Here is a 14,642-nt window from a genome sequence, read left to right as displayed (position 1 = left end):
ATCTATCATTCTCCCATTTCTCTAAAGCCAAAAATCTTGTTTAGACCCTGATTGCTATAAACCAATAACCAATTAACTAATTAACTTGAGCAATGGGCAAGCTTCTTGAAAAAATTATCAACTCTAGACTGATTTGACATCTAGAAAATTCAAATTTAGGTATAAGTGAACAAAATGGTTTTCGATAAACCCGATCTGAGATAGACAACATACATATCAGACATAAAAAGTGATATTCAAAGTCTCTGGCAACAAAACACCATTGTATCGCAGTATTTTTTAAAAAAGCATTCAATACATTTTGGAGATACAACATCTTAAAAAAGTTACAGTCATGGAATATTCGTGGAAATTGCCTTCTATGTAGCCATAATTGCTATATCTTCAGTGACTAATTAAGAGCCCTTCAAACTCTCAAAAATATCTATTCCAAAGGTCCTCTTGAAAAACTGGAATTACTGTAGCCTTAAGAAAATTCTAGACGAATCAGATTTATATGGATATCATCCTATATTAGTTCAGCAAGGCAACGAAAAAGCTAGTGCCCAAGTGAAATTTCCGATATAGAAAAAGTCGAGTATCAAAAATAGCGCCAGTGATATAAAAGCGAGTGATAGATAAAGAAGTTACATTAGAAGTTAGGTATTTTCAAAAAATTTATTAATTTTTTTATTTCATATGAAAGTATGATACTTCAGTAGGTCAAGAGTATTCACATAGAGTTATAGAGATTTGAATTACTGTCAGTAAGTAAGTTTAAAAATATTAAATAAGTTTGAATGAATGAATTTTCATCTCATTTTTTTTTTTCATTTGTCCGATTCTCATCGTATTTAAAACATTATTTTCGTATAAAACAAGAATGAATTTACCAATTAAAAATCCCTTCATTAAATTACAAAACAGTACTATAAAGATGAACCAAAAATTTTTTCCAGCAAAATCGGTCAAGCCGTTCTCGAGAAATCGTGCCTACAATGCGGTATGTAAATCTCTATAACTCCGGTAATATTTCTGGAATTTCTTCAAATTTAATATGAATATTATTGAAGTACTATATTTTTATATGAAATAAAAAAAAATATTTTTTGAAAATACAAGACCTATGTAACATCTTAAGGATCGAGTTTTGTGCAAGTGGAAAAACGAATGACAATCTTCTAAAACGTCACTAAAGCAAATTAAACTTACTTTACTTAACTTAATCAGTAGAACCCATTTGTACCTTTCGGTGTTGGGCCGTTTACAATACAATTCATTAAATTACAATATTTGACAGTCTTCTGAGGTGTCCTAGCTCTTAACGAACTTTCTCCATTCCTTCCTATTGGATGCCATCTGTGTTGCTTCCTGCCAAGTCTTACCCTTACTCTGCAGTATCTGCGAGATGTCACTGTTCCATTCTTTAATGGGTCTTCCTCTTCTGTTCTTCCCTATTGGTTTGGCGTCCCACACTCTTTTTACTTGTCTATTATTCTCCATCCGGGTTAGATGTCCGAACCATGCCAATTTTTTCTCTTTGATTGACTCAAGTATCGGTTTGATTTTGAGTCTTTCTCTTATTTCTTCATTTCTGATTCTATTAGTTCTTTTTACTCCTATCGTTCTTCTGAGGTATTTCATCTCTGCTGCCTGAATTCTGCTCTGATGTCTTTTGTTTAATATCCAATTTTCTGCTCCATATTTATGTCACTTGAGGTCTATATATTGTTTTGTATATTGTCATCTTGGTCTTTGTTGATATTTCTTTGTTATTAAGGAATCCTCTATTTAGTGCTTGGAATAGTTTTCCTGTGTTTTCCATTCTGTTGTTAAGATCATCCTCGATGTCTCCTTTGTTGTTGATTACTGTTCCTAAGTATTTGTATTAATTTGTCTGTATTATTTTTTGTTGGTCTATCATTACTTCTATTTGATCTTCCGTCCCTTGTTTCCTTGATATTTTCATTATTTGAGTCTTCTCTTTGTTTACGTTTAAGTTGTATTTGCTTGCTTCTAGGTTCCATTTCTCTAAGTTGTATTTCAGTTTTTCTGCAGTTTCCGCAATTAATACTATGTCGTCTGCAAATATACACATCTCAGCATTTATCATTTGCATTTTGTTCCAACCGATGCAGTATTTCTTGAATGTTTTCTTACATTCTTTCACTATCTCATCTATTACATTTATGAATAGTACTGGGCTGAGACTTCTCCCTTGTCTAACTCCTTGGGTTGTTTCAAATGGTTCTGACTGTATATTTAACATTCTTACTGTATTTGTTGTTTTCATTTATATACTCTTTGTTGCTTTTATCAGTTCTTCACTTACTTGTTTCTTCTTTAGGCTTTCCCATATATCTTTTCTTTTGACTAAGTCGAATGCTTTTTCCATGTCTACAAAGCTCAAATGTATTTCTTTATTTTTCTTTAAGGCTTTTTCTATTACTTGTTGCATGGTGAATATATGGCCTTGTGTGTTGTGTCCTTTCCTGAATCCACTTTGTACATCCTCTAATTTATGTTCTATTTCTTTTCTAATTTTCCTTTCTATTATGGTTTCGTATACTTTTGCTAAAAAAAAAAAGATTGATACCAAAAAATTAGAGGCATTTGAACTGTGGATGTATCGCAGAATCCTGAGAATATCATGGACCGAGAGAGTCACAAATGTCGAGGTCTTGAAAAGAATGAATAAAGAAAAGGAAGTCATATTTACGATCAAAAAACGAAAACTGCAATACTTGGGACACATTACCAGAGGCGAAAGATATGAACTGCTTCGAATAATTATGCAAGGGAAAACAGCAGGAAAAAGGTCCATAGGAAGAAGACGAAACTCCTGGCTAAAGAATCTACGGGAATGGTATAGCTGTAGCAGCAACGAATTGTTTCGGTCAGCAGTTTCGAAAATACGTATAGCCCTGATGATCGCCAACCTTCGGAACGAAGATGACACTTGAAGAAGAAGATACTTTTGCTGCTACACATAGTAGGGATATACCTCTATAGTTTCTACAGTCTCTTGTGTTTCCTTTCTTGTATATAGGTATAATTACTGCATTTGTCCATTCTCTGGGTATTACTTTTCTCTTCCATATTAGGTTATATATGTATAACAATTTTTCTTTTGCTTTTACTCCTATATATTTCATCATTTCTGGTGCTACTTCATCGCTTCCTGGTGCTTTTCCAATCTTTATCTTTCTTATTGCTTCTTCCAGTTCTTCTTTTTCTATAGTTTCTGGATTTTCCGTGTTTCTCATGGATACTCTCCTGTTGTGGCTTTCCTTCTCCATTGTATTCGCTTGATTTCCATTCAGTATCAGCTGAAAATGTTCCCTCCATCTTTCCATTATTGTCTTATCGTCGTTTATTATTGTTCCTTCCTTGTTCATTATTTGTTTCAGTTTCGTTTCTTTGTTACTTCTTAGGTTTTTCAGTGTTCTGTAAAATAATTTTACGTTTTCTTTGCTGTTTTCTTCCATTTTTTTCCCGAATTATTCCCAACTTTTCTTTTTCTCTTTCTTAACTATCTCTTTAACTTTTGTTCTTTGTCTCTTATAATTTTCATATTTTTGTCTTGGATGTATTCTTTCCATAATTTCTTCTTTTCTTTTATTTCTCTTTTCACTTCATCCACCAATATGTTCGTTTCCCTCTGTTGTTATTTCTTGTGGTTCCACATATTGATTAAGCTGTTTTTATCATCGCATTTTTAAATTTTCCCCATTCTTCTTCTATTGTTTCTGTTATTTCATGTTCATTGTCCATCTCTTTCTCTAGTCCTTCTGAGTATTTTATTCTCGTTGTTTCTTCCCTTAGTTTATAAATTTTTATTATTTCTTTGTGTTTTCTGTTTATGTTCTCATTTCTTTTTATTTCTTTTCTTTTGCTTTTGAATGTGGTTTCTAGTAGATAGTGGTCACTACCAATTTCATAACTCCTTTTTACCCTTACGTCTCTTGATCTTGTGTATCCTTTTATGTTGGAAATGTGTGTTCATAATCACCAGGTTATTGTCTAGACAGAATTTGAGTAGTAATTTTCCATTTTTGTTTAGTTTGTCCTCCCCATAAGGTCCGATGACATTGTTCCATTTTCCTGTTTCTTTCCCCACTCTGCTGTTCATGTCTCCTGTGATAACAATTTTTTCTGTACAATCATTTATCACTTCTTGTAATTTGTCCCAGAATTCATTCTTTTCGTTTTTTGTTGCGTCTTCATCTGGTCCATAACATATGATTAGGTTTGTATTGGTTTCCTCTGTATCCATATCTATGTCTACTCTTAGTATACGTTCGTTGTAATATATCCAATTTTTTATTTTGTTGATACTCTCCTTCTTTATCATGCACGCTACTCCTGCCTGAGCTCTCTTCGTTTCTTTCACTCCACTGTATATTAGTAACATTCCGTTTTCTAATATTATTGATCCTTTTCCTTTTTTCTTTGTCTCTGTTATAGCTATTATTTCAATGTTCTTATGTCTAATTTCTTCCCCCAGTTCTATTTCCTTCCCATTTATACCTCTCACATTCCATGATGCCATTTTCCAAATTGTTTTGTTCTTTTCTGTGTTTAAATTGTACTTTAATTTGTTTTTACTTCCGTTTGTGTTATTATCTTTAGATCTGCTCATGTCCCTGTTCTGTGCCTGTTTTGTTTCTCGGTCCGTCATTGTGTTTTCTTCAGCTAGTTTTTTGAACCAGTTGGTTCTGTATTGTATGTTATTTTTTCTATCCGGCTTGTTTTTTGATTCCATTTTCACTTAATGCCTTCTATAATTATGAACCCCATATCCTATTTTTGTCCTTTCCCCATTGGTCTTTTCATCTGCTGCTATCTTCCTAAGATTTCTTTGTATCTCTATCTCTTTTAATGTAAAAAAGACGTTAAAGCTTGGGAACCGTCAACTAGGAACAGAAGAGAACAGTTGATGACAACTTCATTACAAATTGGACACAAGAGTCTTACTCATTCATATTTATTCCCTAAAATTGTTCCACCTATGGATATATGAAGCATGTAATGTACAAGTTGCTGTTAACCATTTTTTAATTGTATGCCCTTGTTTTGCTAATTATCTTGGGTACTAATTTTCTAGCGAATAATATTGTATATTTTTTAAAATCTATAGAAATATTTTATTAATTTTGTATTCTACAGCCGCCGCTAATACCCGGCGGATGCGGCTATATATTCTAAAAAAAAAAAAAATTAAAATCCGCAGCAAAATAGCTACAGAACAATACGGTTAGTTGTTTTTAACCTACTATGTATTTTCACTAAAAGAACATAAAACATTGACAATGAGAAACTGTTTAAAAAATTTCTCAGTGTGTCGTGTTTTCTTCAGCTCACATCTGATCGAAACAAGATCTTCGTCGAGTCACACCAACATTATCTTGAAAAGTGATCGAAAAACGAACATTTTGAAAACCATTTCTAGAATTCTTCGGGTATATGCGACATTCTTTCGTAGCGTCCAAAACAAACCAATCGGACGTTTAATTAGGTAGATCATTGTTGACGATCTCTCTCGCGAAGACCGTTAGTGTCGGTTTAATTCTCTTATTATACGCTTAACCTGAGAAACCCTAACCCATAGGTGTAGATAAATGTTTTGTAAACGTAAGATTATACAAATAGTTGCATATAAGACTAAAAGTAATGAAACAGATAAGAGAAAATACGTTGATTGCACAGTAAAAATATTTTGCATTCATAAACGACGTCTAAAATAAAATAATACTTAATTCGCTTTTTTCACAATAAAAGTTGGCCAAACTACAAAAGACTAGTAAGTGAAACTGTCGTTGCAATAACAACAATAAAAACAAAACAATAACTAGAGGAATGTGTTCTAGACCTAGAAAAAACTATACAAAATGCTATCGAGACCAGCACCAAAGAAATAGAAATACCAACAGTTACGGGAATATTTAGAGAAATCAACAACGAGCTGAAAGAACTAATAAAGGAAAAAAATAGGAAAAGGAGAAAGGCCAACAGAACAAAAAACCAAGAGGGCAAAATAATGCTAATGAGCTAAATAGGGAAGTCAAAAAACAATTAGAACATCAAAACGAAAATTGGGACAACTATATCCAGCAGCTATATCCTATCCTATTGAACAATAAAAGAGAAAGCGTATGAATACGACATGTATACATATGTATATAGATATTAAACAAGCTTTTGATAGTGTGAAAAGAGACAAAATGCTGGAAGACTTCCGAAATCTAGGTATACCAAAAAAATATATCAGCCTCATAAAAATGACCTTGCAGGGTTCAAAAGCCGCGGTTAGAGTAGATGGAGAACTGTCTCCCCTGTTTGACATCAACATGGGGGTAAGACAGGGTTTCAACCATGCTGTTCAACCTAGTTCTTGAAGAAGTCATCAGAAAAACCCATGTCACCTGACATAAACACCAAAACAGAACAAATTACTGCAGACGATGTCGCCATTATTAGTAGAAGCAAGACACGACTAATGAAAATGTTCAAGAAAATTGATCCTGAAGCACAAAAAAGGGCTTAAAATAAATGGAACAAAAACTAAGTACATGACCATCAAAAGAACACCTGAGAATGAAAATAATATAGCAATAGACCACTTACTATTCAACAAGTGGATGCCTTCACATTACACAGAAATCAATCAGAAGAATTCCGTAAGTAGCGAAATTTAATGCACGTATTTCCAGTGGAAATCGTACATACTATACTAATAAAATATTGATGACATCGAAATTATTAGACAAAAGAACCAAAATGACTATCTACAGAACTTTGATTAGACCCGTAATAACCTATGGTTGTGAAACCTGTGTAATAACGAAAAAGAGAAAGCCCAACTCAGGACATTCGAGAGAAAGATACTGAGAAAAGTTATAACGTTATAAACGTTACATCTTTCTTAATTTATATTTAAATAATTATTTTATTTTAATTTCTTTATTAATTTAATAATTCCTTTACCTTCAGTTTCTTTTTTTATTATTTTTTTATTCAAAAAGTAGTTGGCGCCCTCTTTCTCTTTCTGTCTTGTAGAATAAATATTCGCCCTCTTTCTATTTCTGTTCGGTAGAATAAATATTCGCTCCTTCTCTTTCTTTCCGATAGAATAAATATTTGCCTTCTCTCTCTCTGTCCGGTAGACTAGATATTCTGTTCTATGTTGACAGAAGAGCTAATTCCATCATAGGCATACATCCTATGACATCTGTGCTAACTTCATTGCAGTCTCCCACTTACTGTCTGTCAATCAGCTTTTCTGACATGGTGGGATATTATTTTTTTGCCTAAGATTGAAATTTATAAAGGAAGGCAAACATTATTATAAGGTTCATTTTATCGTCTGCAGAATTCGTTTGGGTTTATTGGCTTTATTGACTGTATTGAAGATTTTATTGGTTTTATGGGATATTTCTGAAACACTTTATTCGAGATTATTTTATTTTAATTTCTTTATTAATTTAATAATTCCTTTACCTTCAGTTTCTTTTTTTATTATTTTTTTATTCAAAAAGTAGTTGGCGCCCTCTTTCTCTTTCTGTCTTGTAGAATAAATATTCGCCCTCTTTCTATTTCTGTTCGGTAGAATAAATATTCGCTCCTTCTCTTTCTTTCCGATAGAATAAATATTTGCCTTCTCTCTCTCTGTCCGGTAGACTAGATATTCTGTTCTATGTTGACAGAAGAGCTAATTCCATCATAGGCATACATCCTATGACATCTGTGCTAACTTCATTGCAGTCTCCCACTTACTGTCTGTCAATCAGCTTTTCTGACATGGTGGGATATTATTTTTTTGCCTAAGATTGAAATTTATAAAGGAAGGCAAACATTATTATAAGGTTCATTTTATCGTCTGCAGAATTCGTTTGGGTTTATTGGCTTTATTGACTGTATTGAAGATTTTATTGGTTTTATGGGATATTTCTGAAACACTTTATTCGAGAATTTGTGGGATATTTACTGAATATAATATGGAATAACTGCAGCTGTCAGGAGGAACTAACTATCTAATTGGGAAGCCACACATATTTAGTAGCAATCAGTTCATCGATGCCATAAATATCGTTTAAATTTATTTAATGTAAAGCATTGGGCAGGGTTGTTTTTGCTAATTAAATGTTATTTTTTATTTTAAAAAAAATATGATTAGTTAAATCACTGTTTTATTTGCTACCAGCTAAGGTTCATGGTTTAATTCATAGTTTAAGACAAGACGAATTCACGCTTTAGAGACTGAGCTAGGCGAAGCATGGACAATAAGCTCCTATGGTTGATTGAGGTATTATTTTTATAGTAGTATTTCAATTCTCTTTGGTAGTTTTATCGTTAAAAAGCAAATGGCCCGGTGCAAGAGGAAGATGGCACATGGAGAATCAGGAGAAACGACGAGGTTAATGAACTGAATGAAGGGTAGGACATTGTAAGATTTGTGAAAAGTCAAAGACTGTCATGTCTGGGACATGTTCAGCGACAAGAAGACACGAATACGACAAAGAAGATGTTACAGTGGGAGCCGGTAATAAGGCGGAAAAAAAGGAAGGCCCAGGACGAGATGGTTGGATGACGTGGAAGACGACCTAAAAACCATGAATTTAAGACAATGGAGGAGTAGGGCCCAAGAGAGACCTGAATAGAAGGACATAGCCAGACAGGCAAATAGCCATTCAGGGTTATAATGCCAAAAGTAGAAAAAGACATCCAGCAACTAAACCCAAATAAATTTGCGTTCCGGAAGCTATCTAAAAAAAATTTAAAAAGATTAAACACCAATTCCACCCTTACCTGGAATTTTGTACGCAGAAGAAGACAAAGCGGAAGTTATGAAAAACACGCTAGAAAGAGGATGTAGGAAAAATTATTTCGACTTCACAGAAGAAGGAAAATGAAGATACAGGCAATAAAAAGAAAAAGGAGCAACATAGATATTACCCATACCTCCCCTGAAGAGGTCATACATTGAATCAAGCATACTAACGCCAAACAAGCTCCAGGACCGGACCATATTACGAATAGAGCTCTGAAGAACCTTCCAGTAAAAGCAATAGTATAAACAACCAATTTAATCAACTACATCCTAAGATTAAAACATTCTTCTGGCAAATGGAAGGAAGCTCACTAAATAATGATTGAAAAACTGTCGAATAACTAGTTATTTATTTATTTAATTTTAAATTTACTAGATTGTTTTTTTACTTAAGTTTTACTTTGTGTACTTGATCAATTTTTAAAGTCATATTTAATAATCACACACACATAATATTGGCAAAATTGCTGTATATTCTGTACCAGACAGTACCACAATATGGGTTTTTATAATTTCAGCATTTAGATTACCATGTACCGTTGACCTGAAGATGCATAGCAAATTATAGTATGCGAAACAGGTCGTTGGTGGTAGCATAAATTGATTGTGAGTAAGTCTTATTCTTATTTCTCTTTTTAAATATTTTTAAGTAGCATTTATTTCGCTACAATTATATCAATAAATCGTGATGACTCTCATGAGAAATCTTACAATGAAACAACGGCCAAAGAACTCGAATTATAAATAATAAATATGTACAAAATTTTTTATACATTTTGTATAATTTCATAAAATGTTTCTATAAAAGCATTGTTTTATCATTATCTTATTAGGGCTTGTAAATTTAAATAACATAAAACAACATTCAGAATAGTTTTTATAATTGCTTAAATAAAATCTCCACCAGCTAGACTATCCCTTTTCTTCGTCTGTAAAAGCCATGGATATTTATCTGTGGACCGTACATTTTTCAGTTCTCTCAGCTCGCGGGTTCTATTCTATTTGAATATCTCGGATATCTCGTCAAGTCGAAGAGATTTATAGCTTTCTTGCGGTTTGACTATTGATGGTATAAACACAGGGTCATTTATTTGAAGAAAACTTGCTGAAAAGATTTATTAGCTCAAAGAAATTTAGTGAGCTTGTCTTCTTTTCTAATTCGTGTATCAAATTTGGCGTTAACGATTTTAAAATATATTGACAATGTTTCTCAAAGGTATTCTCATATTTATAACAATTATTATAAGTTTTTTTCTTTATTAAAATAAATTAAAAGTATTATTAATATTAGTACAAATAGTCTAATGCCGAAACTTTTGAAAATGGTAAAAAGTGAAAATAAAAACAGTAACAGTAACTCTCCTCGTTACCTAAATGGTATCTTCCAATTGTGTATTGTGGCTACTATTTCGTAAAAAACTATTTTTAATATGTGCTAATTTAGAAATCTCTTAAAAAGTATAAATGTGAAAGTTCAACTCAAAATATTTTACTAATAACTCTTTTTTCACACTTTAATACAATTTTTGAACTGATAATTGTAAAAATCCGACAAAATATTTATATGAAACTAGCGGACCCGACAGACTTAGTTCTGTCAAATAGATTTGGAATATGGCAGTTTATTTCTTTAATTCTCCTGAACAGAACCGTCACCATGATGATAGGGCGGTGTGTGAGGATCAGCTTGGGTGACCTAAGTATCTTCGCTTCCAGAACTTTGGCCACTCTTTTGGTCCCACTAAAAACCCGGACTGGGATATCTGCCAGAGGGCTTCAAACTAAGAGGAGAACTCAAGGTTCAAACCTGATTGAAAAATAATCTAAAGGGATAGTGGGAACCTAAAGGCGACAAATATTTATGAAGTGGGTGCTTCAATGACAAAACATAATCAGATAATTAATTATTTATTATTATTATTATGAACATAGGGTTAATAACCGATGTAATAAAGAATATTGAAATAAAACCTATATAAGTATTTTCAGTAATCGCTTTATTGTAAATTAAGTGAATCATAAATATTAACAAAAATTTGTTTTATTTTCATTGTAGTGTTTTATAATATACGATGTTTTTTGTTTGACTACCTGGTGAATATACAAACAAATCTGATGGTTTTCCAACACGGGAACAGGCAACATACAATTGACCATGTGAGAAACATGGGTTTTCTAGATTAATACCACAAACACCTAATGATTCTCCCTGAGACTTATTTATGGTCATAGCAAAAGCAAGCCGCTTTGGAAACTGTAGTTGTTTAAATTCAAATGGTACATCAGTCGGAATCATTGGGATGCGTGGCATCAAAATGTCTTCTCCTTTATACTTTCTTTTCAGTATAGTTGCTTCTATCACGTTGTTCAATAATTTTTTTATCGCTAACCGTGTGCCGTTGCAAAGATGCGGTTGGTATATTTCTCAAAATTATAACAACCGATCCAACCTTTAATTGAAGATTGTGAGGTGGCAATCCTGGTAAATCCAGCGAGTTTAAAAATTCAGGCAAATAGTTAACGACATCATCTTGGTTAGTAGCCGAATCAACTGATTTATATATCCTCAATTTGCCTGTAATTTGTTCTTGAATTTTGAAATTTAATTCATTTACATCTAAGCTTTTAGCAGCCAATATAGCCCGTTCTCGACCAATCATGGTTTCTGTAATTGTGAGCAACATCTGGAAACACCTTTTGAATAAGTTAATCTTTTGATCGAGTTAACTGACAAAAACTTTGAGGAAAGGTAATGCAACCAGTCAAGGTGTCCATAGGAAATTTGTCATTACCAATGTCAATGAGTTGTTTAGAGAATATGTCTCCAGATTGGTCATTTTGCAACTCCAAACGCATATTCTTGCTTAAGTGTAATACCTTGACATGTTTCCACAAATTGGAGGACTTGCATTGAGTTCATCAGCTGGCGTTAATCGTGGAATCACTGGCAATGTTTGACGATAATCTCCTGCTAATAAAATCATTGCACCACCGAATGGGTTATGATTGCTCCGTAGATCTTACCTGTTCCCGTGTTGGAAAACCATTAGATTTGTTTGTATATTCACCAGGTAATCAAACAAAAAGCATTGTATATCATCAAGCACTATATTAAAAATAAAACAGATGTTTGTTAATAATTATGATTCACTTGATTTACAATAAAGCGATTACTGAAAATACTTATATACGTCTTATTTCAATATTCTTTATTACATCGGTAATTAACCCTATGTTAATAATCATCATCATCATCATTTTGGCTTTACAACCCTGTGTGGGTCCTAGCCTCCCCAAATTGAGGTTCCGTAACATATGATTTTTACAGGAAGAGGTTGTTAGCCTCTAGCCTAACCCCCAACCTGGAGGGCCAGGGACTCTGTTGGGTTGCCATGCCAGTCTGTTTTGGTTCACAGGTGGTATTTTATTTCCCACCTACCCGCCAGTCCTAGGACTGGTTAGGGCGTTCCCCTATCCACCACCTGGGGACGCGTCCGATGGGCGACAGACAACATCCACACGGACAACATTATATGTTAATAATAATAATAATAAATAATTAATTATCTCTATGTTTTGTCATTGAAGCCCCCACTTTATAAATATTTGTCACCTTTAGGTTCCCACTATCCCTTTAGATTATTTTTCAATCAGATTTGAACCTTAAGTTCCCCTCTTAGTTTGAAGCCCTCTGGCAAACATCCCAGTAGGGGTTTTTAGTGGGTCCAAAAGGGTGGCCAAAATTCGTGGAAGCGAAGATACTTAGGTCACCTGACCTGACCCTCACACACCGCCCTATCATCATAGTGACGGTTCTGTTCAGGAGAATTAAAAAAATAAACTGCCACATTCCAAATCTATTTGACAGAACGAAGTCTGTCGGTTCCGCTAGTAATTTAATATAAACTTTATTGAATAGCAATAAAGTTCAAATTGACTACATTTTGTTAGAAAATATTTGTATGGGAAAAAGATTTATGGGAAAATTTTATTTTTATTTATTTATTTATTTATAAAAGTTTTTACAAATTAAAAAAAATTAATTAAAAAAGATCATTGCAGATCTATTTCTAAATAATAACTGTATTAATGTTTTCTGGGAAATGTCAACGTTTTACCCATATACGGAGTGTAAAAATAAAGATGTTTTTTTGTCTTATTTTGCAAACCCCTGTATAATTTATTAAAAGGAACACACCTACATTGTTAAGACAAGAGTGAGTGCTTGTAATTTAATACAAACTTTATTGAATAGCAATAAAGTTCAAATTAACTCTACATTTAGTTAGAAAATATTTGCATGGGAAAAAGAAAAGGGCTGTTTTAGGGTTTTCCCGGAAATTATTCGAATTTTTTTTGCCGTAAAAACCATCCTTAGACTACAAGGAACATTAAAAAAAAGAATTGTTAAGATTGGTCCATGCGTTGTTGAGTTACGCGCTTACCAACACATTTTGCGATTCATTTTTATATTATAGATTATTTTAAAACGAGAAGTGTATAGAATAAAAATTAAAGCCCGATTTCATAATGAAAACCTAAACTAAACCTAAACCAATGCTTACTTTAGACTAAAGTACACTTTAGTGTCACACCCGGTTTCATAATACCTATAGCTCTTTTCATTATTACAGTTAACATTGGTGTTTAAACTATTAGGTTAGTAATTGTGTTCCTATCAATTTTGCTTTATTTTTGTTGAAATAACCTTATTTCTTGTTTTAAGTTAATTTATGTGTAAAATTGTTGTATTATGTCTGTATCAAAAGAAAGTCGTTCTTTAAATTTCACAAAAAGAGAAACTCTTACATTTTGACAAAGTATCCAAATATCACTAATTATAGATACTAAGAACAAATATGTGATTTCGGTCTGGGTAACAAAAATGAGCGAGGAGAGTTACTAATTGAATTTTGTAATGACCACGATTTCGTCATATCCAATACGTGGTATCAACTCCTACCAAGAAGATCGTATACATGGCGAGCACCAGGAGATCGTCTAGGTCATATGATACGAAATCAAATTGATTACATCTTGATAAACAAAAAAATCCGCAACTATATAAAAAAATGGCCGCTTACCCTGGTGCGGACATTTTGTCTGACCACAACCTAATCGCGAATGTAAGGCTTCGATTGGCAAAGGTTAAAAAGCCATCTAATAAAAAATACATAAGCACTGGAGAATTAATGAGAGATGAAGAGCTTAGATCTACATACAGTAAGCACATCAACGAGAACTTGAGAAACATACAAGGAAATTGCATAGAGGAAACCTGTGAGAAAATAAAAATAGCTATAGTCGAAGCTGACGAAGTAGTCGCAAGTAAAATAAAAAGAAATCACAAAAACGAGTGGATGACGGAAGAGATACTTGATCTAATGAAGCAACACAGACAGTACAAAATACATCAGAATCAACAGGAATACAAGAAAATCCAACATACGATAAGGGCAAGAATTAAAAACGCAAATGAAAGCTGGATGAAAGAACGTTGTGAAGAATTGGAATCACTACAAGAAAAGGGAGACAGCTTTGGACTACATAAAAAGGTCAAAGAAATTTCAGGTATATATAAAAAACACCATGAGACTCGCCTGAAGAATGATCAAGGAAACTACGTTCACACCCAGGAAGAACTAGCTAAAATCTGGGCAAACTATGCTTCGTCCCTCTTTGGGGATAATAGACCGAATCTACCAACTACTAACTTACTCACGGAAAATTTATCCGGCCCTCCCATTATTCGCGCCGAGGTGAAGTACGCTATAAAAGTAGCAAAACTAGGCAAGGCCCCTGGACCGGATGGAATTACTACGGAAGCCATAAA

This window comes from Diabrotica undecimpunctata, chromosome 6 (genome assembly GCF_040954645.1).
Source record: "Diabrotica undecimpunctata isolate CICGRU chromosome 6, icDiaUnde3, whole genome shotgun sequence".
Classification (NCBI taxonomy): domain Eukaryota; kingdom Metazoa; phylum Arthropoda; class Insecta; order Coleoptera; family Chrysomelidae; genus Diabrotica; species Diabrotica undecimpunctata.
Note: the sequence above shows the minus strand (reverse complement) of the source record.